Genomic DNA, 8,740 nt, shown 5'->3' with positions numbered 1-8,740 from the left:
AGGTGCCAAAAACCACCAGCTTGAAAACAAGTGAGCTGACCGCCTGGGCTGCCCTAACAGCTGGTTTTTACTTCACTGACACTGACCATGGAAGATGGTTGGAAAAAATAAAGGTGATCATAGGAATATAAACATAGGAATATAAACACAAACCAAACCCCCCCAAAAAAAGAATCAGGTTTTGAGCTCCTGAACAGCTCAACCAGATCTGACCCAGGGAAGGCTTCTGACCACAGGCCTTCCAGTTTCCCTTTCAGAAAGCAGAGAGACTGGGCGCCTGGGTGGCTCAGTTGGTTAAGTGACTGCCTTCGCCTCAGGTCATGATCCTGGAGTCCCGGGATCGAGTCCCACATCGGGCTTCCTGCTCAGCAGGGAGTCTGCTTCTCCCTCTGACCCTCTTCCCTCTCGTGCTTTCTATCTCATTCTCTCTCTCTCAAATAAATAAATAAAATCTTAAAAAAAAAAAAAGAACATGCCCTCTTTAATACCCATCACCAGGCTAACCCATCCCCCACCCCTCTCCCCTTTAGAACCCTCAGTTTGTTTCTGAGTCCATAGTCTCTCATGGTTTGTCTCCCCCTCCGATTTCCCCCCCTTCATTTTTCCCTTCCTACTATCTTTTTTTTTTTTAACATATAATGTATTATTTGTTTCAGAGGTACAGATCTGTGATTCAACAGTCTTGTGTAATTCACAGTGCTCACCATAGCACATACCCTCCCCGATGTCTATCACCCAGACACCCCCTCCCTCCCACCCCCCACCACTTCAGCAACCTCAGTTTGTTTCCTTAGATTAAAAATTCCTCATATCAGGGGGAAAGCAGCAACACTGGATCCAAGATGGAGGCCAGGAGGAGGCTGATGAAGGAGCTTGAAGAAATCCGAAAATGTGGAATGAAAACTTCTATAATATCCAGGTTGATGAAGCTAATTTATAGACTTGGCAAGGGCTTATTGTTCCTGACAACCCTCCATATGATAAGGGGGACTTCAGAATCGAAATCAACTTTCCAGCAGAGTACCCACTCAAACCACCGAAGATCACATTTAAAACAAAGATCTATCACCCGAACATCGATGAAAAGGGTCAGGCCTGTCTGCCAGTAACTAGTGCTGAAAACTGGAAGCCAGAAACCAAAACTGACCAAGTAATTCAGTCCCTCATGACTGGTGAATGACCCCAAGCCCAAGCACACACTTCGGGCTGACCTAGCTGAAGAAAACTCTAAGGACTGTAAAAAATTCTTTAAGAATGCTGAAGAGTTTACAAAGAAATATGGGGAGAAGCGACATGTGGACTAAACTCTGCCACGACTGATTCCAGCAAGTGTTAGCAGAGACCCCACAAAGCAGGACTCTGTGGAAAATTGACACGAGTCACTGCCTGGCATTTGCTTGTGGCAGTTACTAACTTTCTACAGTTTTCTTAATCAAAATTGGCCTAGGTAACATGTAAAGAAAGGATTAAAACTTTAAGATGTTCTTAAAAAAAAAAAGAATTCGTCATATCAGTGAGGTCATATGATACATGTCTTTCTCTGTTTGACTTATTTCACTCAGCATAACACCCTCCAATTCCATCCACATCATTGCAAATGGCAAGATTTCCTTCCTTTTGATGGCTGCATAATATTCTATTGTGTATATATATATATACCACTTCTTCTTTATCCAGTCATCTGTCGATGGACATCTTGGCTCTTTCCACAGTTTGGCTATTGTGGACATTGCTGCTATAAACATCGGGGTGCACATACCCCTTCGGATCCCTACATTTGTATCTTTGGGGTAAATACCCAGTAGTGCAATTGCTGGATCATATGGTAGCTCTATTTTCAACTTTTTGAGGAACATCCATACTGTTTTCCAGAGTGGCTGCACCAGCTTGCATTCCCACCAACAGTGGGACCAAAGTGTTCCCCTTTCTCCGCATCCCGGCAACATCTGTCATTTCCTGACTTGTTAATTTTAGCCATTCTGACTGGTGTGAGGTGGTATCTCATGGAGGTTTTGATTTGGATTTCCCTAATGCTGAGCGATGTTGAGCACTTTTTCAAGTGCCTGTTGGCCATTTGGATGTCTTCTTTGGAAAAATGTCTGTTCGTGTCTTCTGCCCATTTCTGGATTGGATCATTTGTTCTTTGGGTGTTGAGTTTGATAAGTTCTTTACAGATTTTGGATACTAGCCCTTTATCTGATATGTCATTTGCAAATATTTTCTCCCATTCTGTCGGTTGTCTTTTGGTTTTGTTGACTGTTTCTTTTGCTGTGCAAAAGCTTTTTATCTTGATCAAGTCCCAATAGTTTTTGCCCTGGCTTCCCTTGCCTTTGGCGATGTTTCTAGGAAGAAGTTGCTGTGGCTGAGGTCGAAGAGGTTGCTGCCTGTGTTCTCCTTTAGGATGTTGATGGCCTCCTGTCTCACCCTGAGGTCTCAACCATTTTGAGTCTATTTTTGTGTGGTGTAAGGAAATGGTCCAGTTTCATTCTTCTGCATGTGGCTGTCCAATTTTCCCAACACCATTTGTTGAAGAGACTGTCTTTTTTCCACTGGACATTCTTTTCTGCTTTGTCAAAGATGAGTTGACCATAGAGTTGAGGGTCCATTTCTGGGCTCTCTATTCTGTTCCATTGATCTATGTGTCTGTTTTTGTGCCAGTACCATACTGTCTTGATGATGACAGCTTTGTAATAGAGCTTGAAGTCTGGAATTGTGATGCCACCAGCTTTGTTTTTCTTTTTCAAGATTCCTCTGGCTATTCGGGGTCTCTTCTGGTTCCACACAAATTTTAGGATGATTTGTTCCATTTCTTTGAAAAAAGTGGTAGGGATTGCATTGAATGTGTAGAATGCTCTAGGTAGCATTGACATCTTCACAATATTTGTTCTTCCAATCCATGAGCATGGAACGTTTTTCCATTTCTTTGTGTCTTCTTCAATTTCTTTCCTGAGTATTTTATAGTTTTCTGAGCACAGATTCTTTGTCTCTCTAGTTAGATTTATTCCTAGGTATCTTATGGTTTTGGGTGCAAATGTAAATGGGATCGACTTTCTAGCAATTTTGGGGTGGAGTCTTTTGGGTTTTCCACATAAAGTATCATATCATCTGCAAAGAGTGAGAGTTTGACTTCTTCTTTGCCGATTTGGATGCCTTTGACTTCTTTTTGTTATCTGATTGCTGTGCCTAGGACTTCTAGTACTATGTTGAATAGCAGTGGTGAGAGTGGACATCCCTGCCGTGTTCCTGACCTTAGGCGGAAAGTTCTCAATTTTTCCCCATTGAGTAGATATTCACTGTAGGTTTTTCATAGATGGCTTTTATGATATTGAGGTATGTACCCTCTATCCCTATACTCTGAAGAGTTTTGATCAAGAAAGGATGCTGTACTTTGTCAAATGCTTTTTCTGCATCTATTGAAAGGATCATATGGTTCTTGTTCTTTCTTTTATTAATGTATTGTATCACATTGATTGATTTGTGGAGTTGAACCAAACTTGCAGCCCAGGGATAAATCTCACTTGGTCGTGGTGAGTAATGCTTTTAATGTATTGTTGGATCCTATTGGCTAGTGTTTTGGTGAGAATTTTTGCATCCATGTTCATCAAGGATATTGGTCTGTAATTCTCCTTTTTGATGGGGTCTTTGTCTGGTTTGGGGATCAAGGTAATGGTGGTCTCATAAAACGAGTTTGGAAATTTTCCTTCCATTTCTATTGTTTGGAAAGTTTCAGAAGAATAGGTATTCATTCTTCTTGAAATGTTTGGTAGAATTCCCCTGGGAAGCCATCTGGCCATGGGCTTTTGTTTTTTGGGAGATTTTTGATGACTGCTTCAATTTCCTTAGTGGTTATAGGTCTGTTCAGGTTTTCTATTTCTTCCTGGTTCAGTTTTGGTAGTTGATACATCTCTAGGAATGTATCCATTTCTTCCAGGTTATCTAATTTGCTGGCATAGAGTTGCTCATAATACGTTCTTAGAATTGTTTGTATTTCTTTGGTGTTGGTTGTGATCTCTCCTCTTTCATTCATGATTTTGTTGATTTGGGTCATTTCTCTTTTCTTTTTGATAAGTCTGGCCAGGGGTTTATCAATCTTGTTAATTCTTTCAGAGAACAAGCTCCTAGTTTCGTTGATCTGTTCTACTCTTCTTTTGGTTTCTATTTCATTAACTTCTGCTCTGATCTTTATTATCTCTCTTCTTCTGCTGGCTTTAGGCTTTATTTGCTGTTCTTTCTCCAGCTCCTTTAGGTGTAGGATTAGGTTGTGTATTTGAGAGCTTTCTTGTTTCTTGAGAAAGGCTTGTATTGCTATATACTTTCCTCTTAGGACTGCCTTTGCTGTATCCCAAAGATTTTGAACAGTTGTCGTTTTCATTTTCATCAGTTTCCATGAATTTTTTTAATTCTTCTTTAATTTCCTGGTTGACCTATTCATTCTTTAGTAGGATGGTCTTTAGCCTCCATGTATTTGAGTTCTTTCCGACTTTCCTCTTGTGATTGAGTTCTAGTTTCAAAGCATTGTGGTCTGAAAATATGCAGGGATGGAACCCAATCTTTTGATACCAGTTGAGACCTGATTTGTGACCTAGGATGTGATCTATTCTGGAGAATGTTCCATGGACACTAGAGAAGAATGTGTACTCTGTTGCTTTAGGATGGAATGTTCTGAATATATCTGTGAAGTCCATGAGGTCCAGTGTGTCATTTAAAGTCTTTATTTCCTTGTTGATCTTTTGCTTAGATGATCTGTCCATTTCAGTAAGGGGGGTGTTAAAGTCCCCCACTCTTATTGTATTGTTGTTGATGTGTTTTTTTGCTTTTGTTATTAATTGGCTTATAAAATTGGCTGCTCCCATGTTAGGGGCATAGATATTTACAATTGTTAGATCTTCTTGTTGGATAGACCCTTTAAGTAGGATATAGTGTCCTTCCTCATCTCTTATTACAGTCTTTGGTTTAAAATCTAATTTGTCTGATATAAGGATTGCCACTCCAGCTTTCTTTTGGTGTCCATTAGCATGGTAAATGGTTTTCCACCCCCTCACTTTCAATCTGGGGGTGTCTTTGGGTCTAAAATGAGTCTCTTGCAGACAGCATATTGATGGGTCTTGTTTTTTTATCCAATCTGATAGCCTGTGTCTTTTGAGTGGGGCATTGAGCCCATTTACATTCAGGGTAACTCTTGAAAGGTATGAATTTAGTGCCATTGTATTGCTTGTAAGGTGACTGTTACTGTATATTGTCTGTGTTCCTTTCTGTTCTATGTTGCTTTTAGGCTCTCTCTTTGCTTGGAGGACCCCTTTCAATATTTCTTGTAGGGCTGGTTTCGTGTTTGCAAACTCCTTTAGTTTTTGTTTGTCCTGGAAGATTTTTATCTCTTCTTCCATTTTCAATGCCAGCCTAGCTGGATATAGTATTCTTGGCTGCATATTTTTCTCATTTAGTGCTCTGAATATATCATGCCAGTCCTTTCTGGCCTGCCAGGTCTCTGTGGATAGGTCTGTTGCCAATCTAATGTTTCCACCATCGTAGGTTACATCTCTTCTCCCGAGCTGCTTTCAGGATTTTCTCTTTGTCTCTGAGACTCGTAAGTTTTACTACTAGATGTCGGGGTGTTGACCCATTTTTATTGATTTTGAGAGGGGTTCTCTGTGCCTCCTGGATTTTGATGCCTGTTTCCTTCCACACATTAGGGAAGTTCTCTGCTCTAATTTGCTCCAATATACCTTCTGCCCCTCTCTCTCTTTCTTCTTCTTCTGGGATCCCAATTATTCTAATGTTTTTTCATCTGCTGGTATCACTTATCTCTCAAATTCTGCCCTCGTGATCCAGTAGTTGTTTATCTTTTTCTCAGCTTCTTTATTTTCCATCATTTGGTCTTCTATATCAATAATTCTCTCTTCTGCCTCATTTATCCTAGCAGTTAGAGCCTCCATTTTCGATTGCACCTCATTAATAGCCTTTTTGATTTCATCTTGGTTAGATTCTTGTTCTTTTATTTCTCCAGAAAGGGTTTCTCTAATAACTTCCATGCTTTTTTTAAGCCCAGCTGGTATCTTTAAAATCATCATTCTGAACTCTAGTTCCAACATCTTACTAATGTCCATATTGATTAGGTCCCTGGCAGTCGGTATTGCCTCTTGTTCTTTTTGTTGAGGTGATTTTTTTCCATCTTGTCATTTTGTCCAGAGGAGAATAGATGAATGAGAGAAAAAAAGCTAACAGGGTAACTCCGTCCCCAGAAAATATACACTAAAGAAATCAGAAAAGACCTGAAACTGGCAGAAAAGAAAGGGAAAGAAAGAAAAAAGAAAAGAAAAAGAAAAAGATAAAAAACAAACAAAAACAAAACAAAACAAAAACAGAATATGATCAAATATGATCAGGCTGGTGCATAGATCAGTGCCACACACTAGATTTTGGGAGTATTTTGGTCTGTTAGAAGAAACTGCCTCCCAAAATTTTAAAGAAAGAAAAACTTATATGTGTACAAAAATAAGGGTTAATACAATGACGGGATGGAATATGACTGTAAAGATGAAAATTATAAAAGATTTTATAAAAGGAATTGATAAGATAAGAAGTTGGTTGAAAAAAAGAATGAAGAGGATTTAAAAAAAGAGAGAGAATGTGATCAGGCAGGAGACTAGAAAAAAGCCATACACTAGAGATTTAGGGTATATTTTGATCTTTTAGAAGGAATTGTATCCCAAAATTTTAAAGAGAGAACAAGTTATATATATATATATATGTATATATATATATATATATATATATATATATATACCAAAAATAAGGGTAACTACTATGAAGGGATAGAACGTGACTCTAAAAATGAAAAATAAAAAATACTTTTAGGAAAGGGATTGATGAGGTGTTGGTTGAAAAAGGGGAAAAGAAAAATTAAAAAAAAAAAGACAGTTGAAAAAAATTAACTTTGAAAGACTAATGAATCATGGGAAAAAAGCCATGAATTCTATGTGCAGTATTCCCCTAGCGCTGGAGTTCTCCCGTTCTCCTTGATCGGTTAACTTGGTCTTGGCTTGCTGGCTGTTCGTGCTGATCTTCTGGGGGAGGGGCCTGTTGCCGTGGTTCCCAAATGTCTTTGCCGGAGGCGGAATTGCCCCGCCCTTGTCGGTCCGGGCTAAGCAAGCTGCTCGGGTTTGCTCTCAGGAGCTTTTGTTCCCTGCAAGCTTTCCGTACAGCTTTGGAGGACGACAGTGAAAATGGCGGCCTCCCAATCTCCGCCCCAGAGGAGGCACGAACTCGGGGCCCCGCTCCTCAGTGAGCCCCCAGAGAAAAGCAGTCACTCCCGTGTCCCCGGTCTCCGGCCGCACTCCGTGCTCACCCGGCCTGTGACTGAGCGTTTCTATCTCTGGCACCCGACCCCGTGTGGAGTCTCCAAACCCAGCAGATCCCTGCGGTGCGCTCCCGCGCCGCTCCTCCCGGGGGAGGAAGGGGAGTCCCACCGGCTCTGCCGCTTGTTGGGTCCCTGCTGGAGGAGCAGTGGCCCGACTGGGCCGCGGGTCACAGTTTATGGCCACCCCGAGCTGAGAGCCCGCGCCTCGGCTCCGTCTCTGCAGCCGGCTTCCCCGCTCCGATCCCTGGGAGCTCTGCCGCACCCAGGCACCCCTGGTCTTTCTGTGACCCCGAGGGTCCTGAGACCACACTGTCCCGCGAGGGTTCCACCCCCCGCTTAGCCACTGCAGCGACGTCCCTCCGCGGAGCCGACTTCTAAAAGGTCCGATTTTGTGCTCCGCGGCTCTAGCACTTGCCAGAAGCGGCCGACGGAGGCCCCCTCCCCCGCCATCTATCCTCCCGAATATCGCCTCGGATTCACTTCTCCCCACCTCCTACCTTCCAGTAAGTGGTCGCTTCTCTGTTCAGAGAGTTGTTGCTACTCTCCTCTTTGGTCTCCTGTTGAGTTCGTAGGTGTTGAGAATGGTTTGATCCCTATCCAGCTGAATTCCTGAGACCAGACGAAATGCAGCTCTCCTACTCCTCCGCCATCTTGCTCCTCTCCCCCATATATTGACCTTGTTAAGCTCACTAATTTTAATAATTTATATGTAGATGTATTGAGATTTATTTCTTTCACAGTCATGTCTGCCAGAATGACAGCTTTATTTCTTTTTTTCCAATCTTATTGCATTTTTGTCTCTTTTTCTTGCTCAGTGGTGCTGGCCAGAACGTGTAGCACAAAGTTGAATAGAATGGCACTAGGAGGCATTTTTTGGGTTTCATTTAGGGATCCTGAGGGGAAGCTTTCAGTATGTCACCATTGAGTATAAAGTTTGTCTAGGTTTTTGTAGGTATCTTTTATCAAAGATGTTTGGTTTGGTGCACGGACTGTAGGGAGAAGGCAGTTCAAATGCTGGCCTTGCCTATCCAGAAGGCACATGTTCTTCCAAGTCACAACCTGTAAATATTCCATGATTTCTTCTTTCTCTGATGTCTCAGGCAGAGTTTTAAATTTATCTGGCTTTTCTCAAACTTGGGCTCTCAACCTCTGCAGTTCTCGTGTCGCCATGTACAAAATGTGGATGATAGTTCTTGCTGACAGGATCTTTGAGGGCAATGGGAGAATGTACTGTGAGTAATGAGTGCAGTGTTTCTATTCTTCTTGACTAACACTAACATACGCTGTGTAATGTTGAAAAACTGTTACTTTTAGAACCCATGACCTATTAGCTACTGAAATTTCAGGGCCTAGAAATTATGAACTTTTGTTTGATCCTTTGAG

General features: G+C 41.7%; 1 pseudogene; it reads left to right on the top strand.

Annotated features, from left to right (window-relative positions):
- Positions 1 to 842: 842 nt before the first annotated feature.
- On the top strand, positions 843 to 1,304 carry LOC114206219 (ubiquitin-conjugating enzyme E2 L3 pseudogene; annotated as a pseudogene).
- Positions 1,305 to 8,740: the final 7,436 nt, after the last annotated feature.

This window comes from Eumetopias jubatus, unplaced genomic scaffold (assembly GCF_037043125.1).
Source record: "Eumetopias jubatus isolate StellerSeaLion01/CBP00866 unplaced genomic scaffold, mEumJub1_p1.0 scaffold_2, whole genome shotgun sequence".
Lineage (NCBI taxonomy): Eukaryota > Metazoa > Chordata > Mammalia > Carnivora > Otariidae > Eumetopias > Eumetopias jubatus.
The sequence above is the reverse complement of the archived record's forward strand: the minus strand, read 5'-3'. Positions and strand labels throughout refer to the sequence as shown.